Source organism: Meles meles, chromosome 10, assembly GCF_922984935.1.
Source record: "Meles meles chromosome 10, mMelMel3.1 paternal haplotype, whole genome shotgun sequence".
In the NCBI taxonomy this organism is placed as follows: Eukaryota; Metazoa; Chordata; class Mammalia; order Carnivora; family Mustelidae; genus Meles; species Meles meles.
In genome coordinates, this window is record NC_060075.1 from 92,931,921 (window position 1) to 92,939,827 (window position 7,907).

A 7,907-nucleotide genomic window follows, 5' to 3' on the forward strand; every position below is an offset into this window, starting at 1 on the left:
GGTGTGCAGGCTGCTTGGGAGGCAGGGACAAGCCCAGATCAAAGATGCCTGCTGAAGAGGCAACAGGTCCCCTGAGCTAGCACTGGAATATTTCTTCCAGAAATCTCCTCAGAAGACGTAAATGCCCTAACATAAACATAATAGCTGGATAGTCTCGGGCAATCTATTCTCTTCCTTTTCCTCATATGTCAAAGGGACCACATTAGGTTGCATGCAGAGTAAGCAGGGAATGTGAGCAATCAGGTAGCCTGCCCTAGATATAGAGAAAATGCTCAAGAAATATGGGGGATTGTTTTACCTCAAAACTGGGCTGGTTGCAGTAGATGACTTCTGGGGTCCTCATAGTGTAGAATTTCAGGAAATATTACAGTTTTATAAAATCAGGGGTGTGGGAGGGTGCAGAGGAAGAGGGCTGCATTGAGCCAGTGGGCAGTGCAGACCAGGGGGCTGGTGGGACCAGGTCCTGTAGTTCCAGGGTCTGATTCTCAGAAATGGTAAAGGCAGGGCCTCAGGAAGAGTCAGCTGAGAAATGCATCTAAAATGAAGATTCAATTCAGTCAAGGTAGCATTGACCTTCAACTGAAATGAACATGCCCTTTTAGTTGGGACAGTATACAAGGGCCTCATGGGTATTGCAACGATCATCAGTTATGGTAATGATAGCCTATCAGCCTGGAGGGGGAGGGCAGTGGGGATGGCCAGGAAGGTGACTTGGCTGTGGCAGGAGGTTTGGGCCCTTCACACCCACTACCAGACCCAGCTCCTGAGCTCCTTCCGTTGGTAAACACTGAGACACACACATGCTGAGCTCCTACCAAGATTCAAGGCTCAAGGATCCCAAAATGCAGGCCTTGAGGTTATGCTGAGCTGGTGAGGTGGTGACGAGGATACTTCGCTTAAAGAACAATCCAGGGCCATGGACACCTCGGCAGGTGTCTAGGGCAGCTGTGCTGAAATCTTAAGTGGAAAAGAGAGTGACAATGGGGGTGACGTCTGCACAGGAAAATGAGAGGTGGACGGAGTCTGAGAATAGAAGGTGAGCAATACGTGTGGTGAGAAACTGGGTGACCTCTTTTCTTTCTATTTTTCTAGATTTCTACCGATATGTAAGTCTTACTTTTGGGGGGATAATCCTCGACCATCTGCTGTTTCGTGAAAATAAATGTTAAGCCACATTTGCCAGCATTCAAGGCTCTGTTTCTCTCAGTTACTGTTTTTATTCCAACACCTGTGGGCCATGACCAGGCTTAGTGTGTGATGAAGTCTGTGTCAAACCTCCAGCCGGATACTCTCTTCTGTGTGTCAGGTGACGAAAGTGAAACAATTCAGTCTGTAGGGTGTGGTGCCCTTTACTCAGCGGAGAACAGGCCATGGATTGGGGAGCTCAGAGTCTCACAAGAAGGGAACATGTTCCCCAGGGAATTTGGGCAAGAGGGCGTTTCGTAGAGACTTAGAAGCAGTAAGAGGGAAACAGGGAGGAATAGCAGGTGAGTCAGAGAATAAGGAGATAGTGTTTGGCTGAGGTTGATTGGCCGGGGTTGCATATCTGATCTTACTTAGAACAGGGGAATCATTGCAGATTCCTGGTGTTTGGTGCCTGCCTAGTTGGGATATACCGTGTTTTTGGTCAAGGGCAGCATTTACAGGGACAGGGAAGTTACCTACGTTTCGGTTTGCTGATTCGGCACCCCAGGCAGGAATGGATCCATCCTGGGCCTGGAAACGCATTTCAACAGGTGACAATTGTGTCCCTCTACTTCTCTTCCTGCTGTGCTACATTGTGCTCTTGTGGAAGTGGTGCTGAAAGTCATATTGTGAAAAGATGTGCATATTTAGAAAAAATAATAAGGGAAACTTTTGAGCAAGACACAAAGGGTAGTCAAGAATTCACCCCACACTCATGTGGAGAGTGGAGAGTTCTGAGCAAGACCCCACTGGTCTCCAGGAAGAGAGAAATCAGGTGGCTCTTGACGGAGCAGCACTTCCTGTCCCCCCAGGTCATCCCGGTGCTGCCATGAATGAAACTGCTCTGATGCCCCCAGACCTTAGCCCTAGGGGAGAGACAGGGGGGTCAGAACAGGTGTGGACTCAGGCAGACCCTGCGCAAAGAGCCAGGTGCTGAAGCTTGAACCTTTCACTGAAACTCTGAGAGGCTCCTGTGCTTCCCCTGACCTGGGACAGCTCCCTTCTGGCCACGGGAGAATGTGAGATCTAATCCAGTTTGACTTCTTCCCTTAGTCACTGGAATAAAATGGTTGTACATGTGATGTCAACTCTTAGTGGACAGGACAAAGCTCAAAATCCAAAACAGGAAAGTCACTGATATATTTTGAGGAGAAGACTGTGCATAAAATATTCTTTCTTTTATCTTCAAGCTAAACCTTTAAAACATTATGTGTTGAAAAAATAGTTTAAAATAATTTCTCTTTGTTAGACAAGTAGCCCCATGTTTAAAACCAAGTCATAAGTAGCATGCTGGAGAATCACACTTTGCTATGGATTCACAGAAGTTTAGACTTTTAAAGATGGACAATGTAGGGGACCGAGGACAGGCTGCCCACGATGGACCACTTCAGCATGAAGACTATTCTGAATTAAAATAATCAAAACCCAGCAGATGCAGGAAAAGTTTCTGCCTCTCCTGAAACAGCAGATATTTGCCCTGGAAAGGAGAGCCTGTGGCAGAGAGACAGCTATTAACAGAGACTCCCCTTCATCTAAGGAATCACCTGCATAACTGGGCAATCTTGTTCTTCCAAACACCACCTTTCACTCCCCCACTCCTGGCCCCTTTGTGTCCTCAGACCCTGCCCCTCTCCTTAGCTCTTAAAAGCTTCCTGTTGCCTCATTGTCTTCAGAATTCTTGTGTCTTTGTGGACTCCTCACATGCCTGCCTATTAAATTTGATTTTCTCCTGTTAATCTGTCTCATATCACTTTGATGTTAAGTCTAGGTAGAAGGACCAAAGGGCAGAGGAAGGTCTTTCCCCAACAAAAGGAAAGCCTTCCTTCCAGAACCCTCATTGCTCCTCATCTTTAAAGATGAGAAAACTGCTGCCAAAATGCAGGTGACTCATTCAACATGACAGGACCGTGAGCCGCTAGGCAGGATTAGAACCCCCACCCCCTCCTCTCTGCTGTGTGCACCTCTCGTCAAGTGGACCTGCATTTCAAACCCAGTCACTACGTGCAGAACACCCACCACCTGTCAGGCACGGGGTCTGGACCCTTTCAAACAATAAACTCTATTTTGTAACCACGAGAATAATAAAACCTATGAGGCACACATGAGTATTGTCAGACAACAGAGAATGACAGGCTTTTGGACATTCTTCACCAAGGACTCATTTTAAAAGGTGAGTGAATTTGGTAATCATTGAACTTGCTGTATTAAAAGAAATTGAGGTCAGTTATGTTGGTCCATTTTGGCTCTCCTCCAAGTGTATGTGTGGTTGTGTATGTGTGTACATACATAGCAAGTCAGTTTGACAGGATTTCTGTTCCTACAAAGTCAAAAGTCTGCCTCACATAGGGTTGCCAGAGTTAATGGGAAAGAAGCACAGTGTTATACAATATTTGGGACATAAATTACAAAATTATATGTTGTTTATCTGAAATTCTTGGAAAGGCAAACCAACTGACAATAATATGGCACCTCACTCCTGTTAGAATGGCTATGATCAGAAAATACAGACAATAAGTGCCACACAGAAGCTGGGAGCTGACGAAGGGCAGGGATTCAGGGTGACCGTCCTTTGCTCAGGGACCCTATGTGCCGGGGGCAGGAGGCTGCCCCAGGAGCAGCTCTGAGAGCAGACTTTCCCAGGCAAGCTCAATGTTGTGCAGTCCCGGAAGTCCTTGCTGGGCCAGAAGTCTCCTCGCCTCAAAAGTAAGAAAGTACAACTGTTGTCACACTAGAGTAGGAAGAAAATTCTTTAAAAAAAAAAAAGAATTTATTTCAGAGAGAAAGAGAGAGACCACAAACCGGGGGAGGAGCAGCGGGAGAGGGAGGAGGAAAGAAATCTCTGGCCAACTGCATTGTGGGTGGAGCCAGACACGAGGCTCTGTCCCAGGACCCTGAGATCATGACCTGAGCTTAGCGGGTGCTTAACGGACTGAACCACCTAGGTGCTTCAAGGAAAATTCTTAAAATAAAACAGACATAACAGCAATCTTCTCTGTCAGAGTGTTAAAGGAAATCATAGACTACGGCACTGAAAATTGTGCACTGTTGACACCAGAGGACCCTAGAAACGTTGCAGGAGAGAAAGAAGGAGTGAAAAAATCTTAAATTTCACCCTCTGGCCCTTGTGTTGGTAGTGGTGATTAAACAGTTGTTTACTTCTATTTTTATAAATTCATGTTGATAGTATTAGAAAACAAGATTTCAGTGTAAGGGAAAAATGCAAGTATATAATTTTTCACATTTACTAAAAACTCTATGGTCTATAATTTGATTCTATTTCCTCTAAAAAAATACTCGTTTTTAGCTACCCACCGGAAAAAAAGAAAAAGAAAAGAAAACAATAATAATCCAGAAGTGAGCACTCCTAGCGTCTGTGTTGTGGCATCAGGTACCATTTCTCATCCAAATACCAGGGCTCAGTTGAGAAACGACTGAAAACAGAAATAACACAATAGTAAAAGAGTCAACCACTCATCTGCCCGCTTCCATACAGACTGTGTTTCAGGCTGCACAGAGCTTAGGCATGACAGCTCTTCTCTATGGAATTATTACCACCACGAAGTGCAGGGGGAATCAGAGAGAATTTAGAATTAGGAAATCGCCCCCATGCATCCCCTGATGAGACACTGCATCCAGACACGTGTCCCAGGGGGTCCCCAGCTTCCTCACTGGTACCAGTGCTGCTCCCACTGCCCTTCTGTGTCCCTGCCACAACTGCTACCCCCTCCTCACTTCCCTCTGTCCCCATGGCTGTGTCCATGCTCGCTCTTTGTCTCCTGTCCTATTGCTGTCTGTCCCTCTGCACCATTCTCTCTCCATCTCCCGTTCTAGCTGGGTCTCCTTCTCCTGCTTTCTTTCTCTCTCCCTCTCCTCTGTCTCCTCCTGATCTCTCTCTCTCTGTGTCTCTCATCTGTCTCTATACTTCTATCTCCTGACATCTGTCTGCCCATCTCTACTCCCCAGTTCCTTCATCTACTGACATCTCTCTTACCTATTTTACTTCCTATCTCTCTCTCTACCTCTCTGTCCGTGGTCACAGCACATACTTTAAATTCTATGTCATTCCATCTGTGTCATTTCTCTCTCTTCTGGTGACCGCTGTATGCTGCTCTCAGCGCTCTCTTCATATGAGCCTCTTCCATCCATCGTCCCTTTCTTCTCTTGGGTCCTCATGTCAAGTCTTCTGGGGCCTGTGGGAGGCAGGCCTGTGGGTCTGTGCTCAGTGTGGTGGCAGGATGAGTCCAAGCTCAGAAATGTACATTTATTCCCTCGGCTTCCCCTGGTGATTGCATCTGTTATTATCAAGACATCCGAATGATGATGACGGTGACAGAAGACAGAAGAATGTCACCAGCATTATTATCTCAGGGACAAGGTCATCACATACACACTAGAGCTTATTATTCTACTTCAGCTGGCTGTGATGTGCCATCTGGGAACAGTATGAGAGACAGTCTGTTTATCATGAATGTCCTACAATTTCATGACCCCTACATGGGTCACTCTATACGTATTGTTTTCTGACCACAGGGTGGCTGGTCTATTGTGTTCTTAATGAGCTCTGTGAGGGCACATACCTCTGTATCAAGAGCACGTGGAGAAACGCCTGGAAGATGCTGTATGTTTGATGCATACGCATGCGATAATGTAACCTGTGTATGTTTTAGAAGTTTTGTACAAGAGTGTTAACAAAACGGAATTGCATCGTGTGTTCCTTGCATTGAAGATGGGAAGAAACTGTCAGTGATCAGAAATTTCATGCAGTCAGTCTGGGCTGAGACATGGATGGGAACGTGATTTTATGCAAAGCATGATGCAACACACTGGGGTGAAAGAGGGGTTGGCAGTGGAGGAGAGAAGCCAGATCAGGGCCCAGTTCCTGCTCCTGGGACCAGTGCTCTTCGGTGTCACCCCCAGCTTCCCAGAAAGCAGCCCCATCTCCTGCTAGAACTGTGGCAGGGCTGGGCCAGCACAGTTTCCAGAAGATTCCAGGGGAACCCAGAAACCAGACTAATTTTTCAAAGGTCATAACAGAAATCACTGATCCACTGAATCATCACAAATACACTTTATCGAATGTCAAACATTATATGTATGGATTCCTTCCCTGAAAGCATAAAGCAGGTGTTATTCATCCCATTCTGCTGATGAGACTGAGGTTTAAAGGACACTGAGTAACTTGAGATTGCCCAGCTAAGACAAAGCACACCAAGAACTTCAGGTCGGCCAGACTCTAGCAGGCTGTGGCCTACATAACCAGCGAGGATGTTTCTGATTCAGGGATTAATTTCTGTCCTCACGGAGCTGCTGCTTTGAATGCACCTTGTGATCTTGTTCCACTTCCCATTTGTTTTCAGTCATAAGCTTCCTGCATAAACACTTTGGTGTCTTGTTCCTTACACGGACTTCTTGCTCCCCCTTCTGGCCATTACAGGCATTACATCTACCTTACAGTTTGTATTGGAGCCCCGGTGAGTGCCGGCTGGCTATTATAGCAAAGACTCAGCTTATTGAGTGGAGGTGCCCAGAAATACTTGGCAGGAAACCTGTTTTTCCGATTGTATACTCAGTGTGCCTGTAGGCTTTTCTAAGCTGATATTCCTTGCAAGGCCCCCATTTCCCATCCTCAAATGAGAGGATTAACTAATATGCTTGGTGTTGTACATACCTGTGAAAACTACAGAGATTTGCTTGTGCATATGCATACTTATGTTTATTAGCACCATGCTCTAACCAATTGAGCTAACCGGCCAGCTACTGCATACTTATGTTTATATAAGGGCACAGCATTCCTGTCAATCCATGTCTGTCCATCTGTCTGTCCCTCAGTTCACTGGTCCTCATTGCTGCTCCTGGTGCCACTGGCTGCCACCACTGCATTAATTCATTCACCGACAGTGACAGACACCCTTACTGTTGTCCAGACTGGCTTACAGCAGCAAAGTTGTCCCCAACAGCTCAGGGGCTCTGCATGCTGGGAGTAAATATTTTCCTGGGAATCTGATCCCAGGGAGGCTGGTCCCGGGAAATACACAGACATGTTCTCCATAAACACTGCCCATGCTGCGTTATCTCAAGTTTTTACTGGCCTGATGGCTCCCACACAGCATCCCGTTGTTTGAGGAGGTAAGGGGCTCCTGTCTGATGACGAGGAAGCTGACGGTCTCTGTTTATACCTGGTATCCATGAATCATCTCCCTCAGAGACAAGGTTCTCCATGTGCTTTAGGGGCAGCAAAGTGGAGGCTGGCTTGCAGAGGCTACAGCGCACAGCAGAGCCAGGCTGCCTGCACTGTGGCCGGGGCCCCCCTGTGAGCTTGAGAGCCCTGAAGTCAGTGCTCCTGCCGCGGTTTCTCAGCTCCTCACCTGCACAGAGGAAAATCAGCAAAAGGGAGGCCGGGACTACATTGCACTTGGTGTCAGCCTGTAAACATAATAAGTATCAGAATGTAAAATGCCTCCTCGTCTAGGAAGCTCACTTTGGCTGCAGGGTGTGTGTGTGTGTGTGTGTGTGTGTGTGTGTGTGTGTGGTGATTTGCTAACAAACATTCACCCTGAAGCTGTGTTAATATTTACAGAGCTTCTCACCCAATGTCCCCTGACCCCCATGCTGTCAGTCAGGCTACTGTCCGCATCATTCTGGGCAGCCATCCTGTTACTAGGAATCCAAGTTGGGGGATGGAGGGACAAGGCCCAGGTCCTGGGGGATGATCTCTGGGCCGC